Source organism: Microtus pennsylvanicus, chromosome 4, assembly GCF_037038515.1.
Source record: "Microtus pennsylvanicus isolate mMicPen1 chromosome 4, mMicPen1.hap1, whole genome shotgun sequence".
Taxonomy (NCBI): domain Eukaryota; kingdom Metazoa; phylum Chordata; class Mammalia; order Rodentia; family Cricetidae; genus Microtus; species Microtus pennsylvanicus.
Window position 1 is genome coordinate 13,157,501 of NC_134582.1, and position 9,332 is coordinate 13,166,832.

The 9,332-nt window shown below is 48.9% G+C and overlaps 1 protein-coding gene across 7 annotated transcripts in view; it reads right to left on the reverse strand.

The window, feature by feature from the left end:
* Mro (maestro) overlaps positions 1-9,089 on the reverse strand; it is a 19,786-nt gene extending 10,697 nt beyond the window's left edge. The window contains exons 1-3 of one of the 7 annotated variants that reach the window (XM_075968323.1): positions 8,936-9,086; positions 4,771-4,890; positions 2,561-2,644 (exon numbers count right to left, since the gene is read on the reverse strand). The gene's annotated coding sequence lies outside the window, so the exon portion shown is untranslated. Of the gene's footprint in view, positions 1-2,560; positions 2,645-4,770; positions 5,271-8,935 lie in introns of those variants that run through there. The other 6 variants (XM_075968322.1, XM_075968326.1, XM_075968329.1 and 3 more) reach the window with 6 other exon arrangements.
* Positions 9,090-9,332: the final 243 nt, after the last annotated feature.

The window sequence follows — 9,332 nt, forward strand, 5'->3', positions numbered from 1 at the left end:
CCTCTAGTCATACCAGCACCCACAGAAAAGCCAGGCATGGCAGAACACCCTTGTCATCCCAGGATTCGGGAGGCAGAAAGAAGAGGATTCCCTGGGGCTAGCTAGCCAACCAATTTAACCAAATTGTGAGTTCCAGGTTCAATGAAAAGCCCTGTCTCAAAAAATAGGTAGCAAGCAACTGAAGACCCCTAATGTCAACTTCTGACCTCCACGGGCAGGCAGGCGTGCATGTGCACACACGTGCGCACACAAAACACACCACACACACACACCACACACACACACCACACACACACACCACACACACACACACACACCACACACCACACACCACACACCACACATACACCACACATACATACACCACACACACACCACACACACCACACATACACACACACCCCCACACACACCCAGGATTTCACATTGTTCAGCGGTTCTCACGTGTGAGCATACATCAGAACTGCCTGGGGGAACTTATTAGAACACACACATTCCAGGACCAGTCCTCAGAGTTCCTGATTTGTGCACTAGAGCAGGCAGGTAGCCTAGTAATCTGTATTTCTAGTCAACTCCCGGGTGGTACTGAGCTACCACTGGCCGGGGGGGGGGGGGTGGCACACTCTACAACCACCATCCTGCAAGAAAGAAACCGCAGCATTGAAAGGCTGTCCCTCCAGAATGTAGGACTTGCAGAACCATACTGAGCCAAAGCAGAAAACAACAAAAGAAATGTGTGGTTGTCCGTGGGGTTTGACTAGACCCTGTTTCTCCTTGGGTAGGACACTCTGGGTCAGTGTCAACAGATTCCTGACAAAGACAGGTTACTGGTAACTTGAAAGAGCACGAATCTGATAGGCTGGGGCTGTGCAGTGAGGAGACCATGAGCCTCATTGTGGAGTAGTTGGCATCTGTGTCCCATGGCAAAATAAAGCATTACTGGGCTACTCTCCACTGCGCAAGAAAACAAGCTATTCCTTGTTTCTTATGCACAACTTCTTTTTGCAAGAGCAACTGGGACACAGAGAACGCTAGCCAGCTAAGGTGGCCTCCCCCAGCTTCAGAAACCAAGCAGCAGCCCTGGTCCTAACAGGCAGGACTAGAATTCAAAGTCAAGGAATGTTCCCCAGCAGGGCAAAGTGAAGGAAAGTTGTGTGACCGCTCTTGGAAGACACAGCACCTGTGCATAGAGAGGCACTCACAGGTGCTGCCCTAGCTTGCCCCTTGTTCTAGCAAACCCTCTCCAGTATTCCCTGTTTCCCCTCATGAGACCAGAGCTACAATCTCCTGTCAGCAGGCAGACCGCCATCCAGAGCATGTCTTGATCTAGAATTCAAGCTTAAAAGTGGTTTCCACACTGATAGGGGAGCCTTCCGCACCAGCATTTCTGGGGCTTGTCAGACCCAAGGCCCACTTCAGAATTGCTGGGCCAGCATCTCAGGCAGCCAAGGGCCTGAGTGTCACATTTTCTGTCCGAGACTCTTGGTATCACTAAGCAAACACTAGTGTACACGAATCTCTGAACTAACAACCCCAAGATTGGCATGCTCCCTGGAATGGAGGCCATACCTCAGGAGAGACCCCAGAAGTTGCAGAAGGGCTTGGGTCATGTTCTGAGAGAGGGGAAAGTTGATCCTTGAGGAATTGCAGCATGTGTTACACACTGAAGTTCACAGTTGCTATGGTCTGAACACGGTTTAGCCACTCCAGACTCACACTGAAATTTAACGCTCACTATGAGCCGACTCAGCCTCTGCCCTCACTAGCAAACCATTCATGTGATCAAAGGACCAATGAGTTAAACTTATCACAATGGTGAGTCTGTTGTAGAATCCATTTTGTTGAGCTGATCTCTCACCGGGGATGTTTCTGCAAAGCTTCAGGACCCTGTCAGTAAGAAAATGATCCACTGATGGGGTCCTTTAATTGTAAACCAGAAAGGAGAGCCCAAATCTATTACTTATCCCGTCTCTGGTGCTTTGGTATTAGCAAAAGACATGAACTAAGATAATTGTGAAGATAAAATTAAAATCAGTCCGGGGCTTGAGGGTGTAGCCCAGTAAAAAAGCATGATCTTAGCATGCAGTGATCTTAGATTCTAGGATGCTTTTTCTCCCCTCCCAATACTGGAGACCAAGTGCAGGGGTTTGTACATGCTGGACACGAATTCTACCACTGGCCTATAGCCCCAACCCTCTGTTTTTAAAAAGCAAGTCTCAAGATATAGCTCAGGCTGGCCTTCAGCTAGCTAAGTAGTACAAGCCAGCTTCAAACTTGAGATCCCCCTACCTCATTCTCCTTGGTACTGGGATTAATGGTATGAGTTATCCTGTCCAGGCAGAATGCCATTATTAAAATTTCCTTTAAAAGCAAACCGACATCTGTAATCCCAGCCCTCAAGAGACAGAGGCAGGAGGAGGGCAAGTTCAAGGCCAGGCTAGACTACATAGTGAGCTCCAGGGCACCATCCCAGGCTACACAGAGAGACTCCGTCTCAAAACAAATGAAATAAGAACAAATAAGAAGAAGAAGCAAACAGGGTATGGTGGTGCACACTTACCCTCGAAGCTTTCAGATGGCAAAAGCGGAAAGGCCACGAGTCCCAGAGAGGTCTAGGCTCCAGAATAATCCCTTGCCTCAAAAACTAAAGACAGATAAGTAAGCAAAGCAAACTCAGAGTTAAAGGTATCGCACAAGCCCCGGTGTCAGCAGCGCCCTCGGTGCCAGTGGCTTCCTTCCAGGAGCTGTGACCTTTACACCCCACCCAATCAAAACCCAAGAGTTATCTCCACCTGAGACAACACAAGCTGTCTGAAAGGAACACAGTAAACAAACTGCCAATGAATGCAGGACAGAGTCCTGGTCACTTTGCTCTTCACAGCCATTGCCGACTAGAGGTAGGCTCTACCATTGAGCTTAGTGAGACCTGGGCTAGGGGTCCGAGGAGGAGGCGGTCCGGACACCTCAAGCTGAAGACAAGAGTCTGGCTGACACTTGTTTTATCCCTTTTAAACACGGCTTAATGCAGCCCACCACCTCTGGATATGTCCCCGGTGTGTGCCCACACCCAGGGTCAAGGTTTTCGCTACCCCCAAGGGGCCATCAACACCGTGGTTCTGTCTAGTCATACAGAAAAGCCAAGGATGGGGAACTAGAAGCCTTCCCAGCACTGTTCCAACACCTTCACCAGCATAACTCCCTGAGAGGCAAGCATTAGCTTCATGATGAACACCTGTCCGCATGCTGAAGCCACGAGACATTTTATGAAGACCCAGTTTACAGTTGTATTTTTTTTCCTCGTCTATAAAATGATAGGGAAAACTGCTAGATTTCGAACTCCCCTTCGAACTCCGAACTCATTAGCTATGATAAATAGCTGCAGACGGTAGGAGAGGCGCTTCTGTTGGCGAGGCATTAGGTCAAGCACTTTAAGTGCGGGGAAGTCCTAAATCCATCTGTTTGACAGGGGCTGAAGGTTAACTGTGATTCTCTGGGCCCCAAGCGAACTTTGTCACCCACTGCAAGGGTGACACTGCTCACTACTGCTGCTCCATGGGGGGAGCGTGCTTTCCAAGAAGCAGTTCACAGCTGCACCCGTTACTGCAACCGTGAAATTAATTCGTTTACTTAATTATTTATTGGCATGCAAGGGATCAAACACCTCAAAGCAGCCGAGTATACAAGGAGAGGAAATCGCTCCCTGAAAGCCAGGTTAGATGATCTAGGACAACTTCACGATGGGAAGTGGTTAAAATATCGCTGTGTACAGACAGACAAAGTTTGAGGAAAATCGTGCCTACTGGCGTGACTTTTTGAATTGAAATGATGTTGCAGGTAACTTAGAAAGTTTAAGTTCTTGCTAGAGTAAAACAAATCAGAGCTAAGAATTGCATGGCATTACACGTGTGGTCCGCATAAGAAAACAACTCAAAAAGTCAGCTAGTAGATCAATATTAAAAGAAAAGGACACCTTGAATTAGTAGGAAGCTTGTACTTCAGGGGACATATTGGCGGCATTAGCTTTCATGAGTCTCTAACCAACTTCTTTATTAACTAAATCCAGCCCCATCAGCTCAGATAAAAGAATTCTTACTGTATTTCATTTAATTTCCACATTTTATTGACAGGCAGGCTTCGTTTTCTTCCTTTTAGAGAAAAAACTAAAACCCTGGGGCTCAGGATATGACAAAATAGCTCATCCAAACTCAACCGGCAATTGAATTCAAAATTCTGAAACCCCTACTCCTTTTTTCTCAAAACAAACAAACAAAAAAATAATTCTTTTTTTTTTTTTTTTTTTTTTAGCTTTTTAACTTCCTGACTGTCCTTGAACTTGCAACTGTTCTGTCCCAGTCTCTCTCAGAATCTGGGGACCAAGGCTGTGCAGCACCTCTGCTGACTCACAGTCTGTATGTAGTCACCATCAGAACCTCAAAACTAGACAACCAACTCCCTGTGAGCTGACCGAGGGTGCAGACACTTTCGTCTGAAGCATCCATATTTTCCCTCAGGCCTTCCTACACTAAAACTCTGCTAAAACACAAGGCTACTGACCGATTTGCATAGTCTTTTAATAGAAAAACATAATAAATGGCTTCCAGGTGTGTTATGATCCATTTTCATCTTCCAAAGGAAACATCACTAGTAGCAACATTCTTGGGATTCAATTCCCTCCAACGCCAGTGGCCAGAGCACATTCCAGGATGATGTGGGAACCAGGGCGCCTGCACATCTGCTCAGGGAGGGTTGAGACATCTGCAGTCACCTTACCTGGCTGCTGTTGGAGGGGTGGAGGCTGGCCTGTGGCCCCTCAGGAGGCACTCTCTTCCAGCTCTTCTGGACTTGCCGCCAAATGTGGTGACTCAGCGCGATTTTCCCAGTCCTAGCTCCCTTCCATACAAAAAGAGGAACCAGAAGGTGAAGAAGGGTCGTCTTGGAATTTGGAGCCAGCAGAGAATGGGAAAGTGAAACCAATAGGAGAGGGGAATCCGTGAGTACGAGGTGGTGAGGCTTGGGCGTGGGGGGCGGCGGACAAGACACGGAGGGGACTGCTCTCCAATGATGCCACCCACAAGGTTGTCGCTCGCCCAAGGTGCTGTGCTCTTTCCGCCTCTACATTACAGAAGCATCTCTTACGGCGGCTTGCCCGCCCTTTTTAATTCCTCCTGTCCAGTCCCGCCCACAGTTTCTGCAGAAAGAATGGCAATTCTGAGGACTTTTAACCCCCAACCAAGACCCGCACCGCCCGGGGTCATTTCTCCATATCGCCAGTAGATGGCGCCGTTCTTTCAGTCAAGGCTTCCAGGGCTCTGGTCGCCTCTCCCCACATAATCCAGTTAGAGCAGAATTTAATCTTGCAGACTTGTAACTGACTGTCGCACTAACAAGTATTTTAACTGCTAATGCCACCTCTTGCTCAATCAACGCCATATGTCCGGAAAGGAGCGATTCAAACACTCAACAACTTAAATCAGTTATTAGTTAAAAACTGAACAACGAGGCTTCTACCACTCCTGCAGCCTTCTGGAGCCTCCCACGTTGTCGCTTCTCCTTCCCTGAACTCTGCCACCATGTGCCTGACTCTAACTGATGCAAATATTTATTGACTGGCCCTGTGTGGGATGAGGAGTGCAAAATGGCCTTTAAAAGGCAGGGCTAAGAGGGAGGCGGTTGTTTACACAGATTTGAGGGCCTGTTTTGCTAACAGGTAACGTTCATGGATACTTCCTCATGCTAAGCCTTAAAGTAAATATTACTTCGATTAATCTATTTAATTTTGACACCAAACCAAGGGAACAATACCTCCTGTTCTCCTCATTTTTATACAGTTAGTGGCAGAGTGAGAACCCCACTACAGGCATGCCCATCCTAGGGCTTGGATTCCCGTCAGGGATGCTGCTATGCGTTAGGTGATAGATAGGGGGATAAATATAAACCACATAAGCACATCAGAGGGGGAGAAAGGAAAATCGATGGTCCGGAGTAAAGAAAAATGGAGATACAACAAAACCCTCTCTGGTTTTGAGAATACCACAGTTGACCTTTGAGGTGCAGTTTCAATAGGGCAAGGATAGAAATAGCACAGAGGATGTGGAGAGACGGGTCGAGTGGATGGCACAGGGGGAGGGGTACCTCTGGGGTGCAGAGTGGTGCCTCCTCCTCCCCCACCCACCTGAACCTAGGAGGCAGTCACAGGAATCAAGGTATGTCTACATGAAATCAGAAATCCTGTGGATTTGCAAGTTCAGGTCTTCCAAATTAACTTTAATCTGTTCAGAGACATCTGCGAGAGTAGGAATGGATTTTTAAAGGCATCGTCCGGATGCTGGACATTTAGTACTGGACGGGATTATACCAGGGGCAGAGGAACGCAGTGGAGGGAAGCCTGGGCTGTGTGCACTGTGACCGCATATTGCAGACCAGAAAAAGAAATCTCCACCCCTGCGCACCCAGACACAGAGGAACCCTGTCCTCGCCTGTGATTAGCAAGCCTTCTGCCACTGTGCCAAGCCTCCAGCCCCAGCTGGTACCCTGTTAAGAATCCCTTCTTTCTGCTGTTACCCTATATCCAAATTAAAGACATTTGATAGAGTATAATGTCCTCTCTCTTTCTGCATTGCTTCGTTTTCTGCTCAAAGCCACCAGGGAAATTGGAGCTGAAACTAGCAGCGGTCACTGGAAGCCCCGAGAAAGCCAGCAGTGGTCTGACCCTGGCCCCAGTACACCGTGGTCACAAAAACATGGGTGGGACTCCACGTGGTCACAACACAGGGTGTGCCAACTTGTAAAGACTGTTTATCAAGACGCAATGTCCAAGACAACCCAAGACTCCTCTCCCTGAGCCTTATGCCACTGTACGATTCAGGGAATTAGAAAAATCTGTCTAGTAACTTGATTGTCCCATATTGATATTCAGATAACGTGCTGTCCTTAAGAAACAGCACACGATAACGATTTAATTTGATTATTTGAGAGCTCTCTTTTCGTTCTCCATCGACATTTTCGTTTTGTCAGGGATACACAGGGGCTGGCACCACTAGAAAAACAAGCTACCAAAAGTCATTATTTCCCCCGCGTCCCTCATGAGAAAGGCAAATCAGATCAATAGACAGTTTACTTTCCATTTAGACCTGTCAAAATGGCTTCTCTTTCGTTCAGTGTTGACAGGAGAGCTTCCTGTCTGCGTGTGCAATGTCCAGGCAGAAATGCATCTAAAAAAAGGAGGGACTTGAGCTTTCTGCTTCTCATCTTACTTCAGGAAATGCTAGGCCAAGCCTTGTCACTCCGAAAAAGAGGGCAGGGGCCGGGGTGGAGCTGGGTGGCAGAGCCCTCGTCGCCTTCCCATTCATCCATCAAGGGTTTATTCGATCCTATTATATACCAGGCTGTTCAGCAGCTGAAGGCAATGCTCACTCTGCCCCCTGAGAGCCCACCAGGAGAGGACAGAAGGTGGGCTATATGGCGTCCCTGCCAATCACAAAGGAAAGTGCCATAGAAGTTGCTGATTAAGAACCATGAGAGGCAAAGGGCAGTGGCTCAGAAAATCCACTGTAAAGACAGGCCACCTGCATCCAGACTGACCAGAAAGAGGGCACCATGGCGGGGGGGGGGGGGGAAGCAGGCCCAAGATGGAGTCCCGTCGATACCAGCCAGGCAAGTATCTAACCGTGGCTAGTCTCCACACCCCCAGCCCACCTGACCTCTGTCACCTCCCCAATGCCCTGTATGCGTGTGCTTTAGTAAGAAAGTGATGGCCGTTTCTTCCGATCTGGAGTGAAATGCAGGCCACAGAAAGATGCTTGGGCTTCACCCTCAGTTCCAAGCATGCACAGTGACCCTGGAGTCCCTAACCGCCCCAGCTCCTGCAGACAGAGTTCTGCAAACTAAACAGGAAGCGCTCTCTGCTGCATCCTTGTCCCCCTTCTCTCCCTTCTGCTCTCCTGCCTTCCTTGATTGATGATCATTGTTAATAACTTCCAGTCCTTGCACTGGCATAGCCTTTGCCCTAGAGAACCCCACACTGCCGTAAGTACCGAGAAATTTAAACCACCCCCTTAAGAATACTGGGAACTGCCCAGGCCACTAAAGTACTCGTGTCCAGCAATCCAACAAATGCCCGAGAGCCAGCGTGTCACCTATGGTCACAACACGCTGAACAGGTGCAGCAGGCCAGCAGACCGGATAGCCCAGCTGGCACAGAACCCAGCACTCCAGGAGCCCAAGAGAGCACTAGGTCGCTGTGTAAGAATGCAGAGTGACAGCGATCTCACAGGCTTACTACAGATCTCTCTCTCTCTCTCTCTCTCTCTCTCTCTCTCTCTCTCTCTCTCTCTCTCTCGGACACCCACTGGAACTACTACAGAGTCTTCAGTACTGAGCAAACCCAGGCAAACAAAGCCCCCACTGTGGGCCCCATCCTCACAGAGCCTGTGGCCAGCATCCCTTCATATGTGGACACTGCTGCCCCATTGAGATGATCTTCGCTGAAAAGGACAGACTGCTCCTGTGCTAGAAGAGGAGGTGACATGGAAGCAAAGGACATCCCAGAGGAACACGAGGCCCAGGAATAAAGTCGGTGTATAATAAATGTAAATGACGGGCCTCAAAGGAGAGTCCTGGGGTCGTAGCTCAAGTGGTAGAGTACTTACCCGTCGTGCAGGAGGCCTTAAGTTCGATCCCCAGGACTAGCAGAGAAGGCAGAAGGAGAGAAGGAAGGGAGGGGGAAAGAAGGAGGCAGGGAGGGAGGGAAGGAGGGAGGAGTTCTAGTTCATCACGCCCAGAGGATCCCCAGTATTCCTGTTTCCCAGAAGCAATCATGAATTTACATAGTCATTTTTTGGTCCTTCTGGTTAAACCCATACAGATCAACAGCCTGTGTTGTACCACAAACCAAACAGAACGGACGGAATCCAGAAACTGGTTGGAGTGGCCTTACCTGAGCTATGCAATGAGGAGCCCGGGGTGCCTGGTTTTCCCTCTGTGCACATCCCCATGAACGGTGAGGACCGCTAACTCTAGAAACACCGCTATCCTTTAAGAAAACCCGAAATGCACAGTGAGCTGTATTTCGTCCTTGAAGAGGAAACACTGGCAGATTAGAGAGATACACAAAGGAGCCCTTTGTAGACTCTCTGCCCCCGGCTAATGCTGGAGAAACAATATCAGCACGTGGCTCTGCACACTCGGAAGACTCCTGTGGTGTGTTTTCCTTGCTGCCTGAGCTGGCCACAAGCTGCTGTGCTTGTGTGTGGATCAACAGAAAGTGGATCAGCAGCGCCCACAGAAAAGAGCCGGCCGCAGCCTCGTCTGTTTGCTTGCGTGCGTGCGTGCGT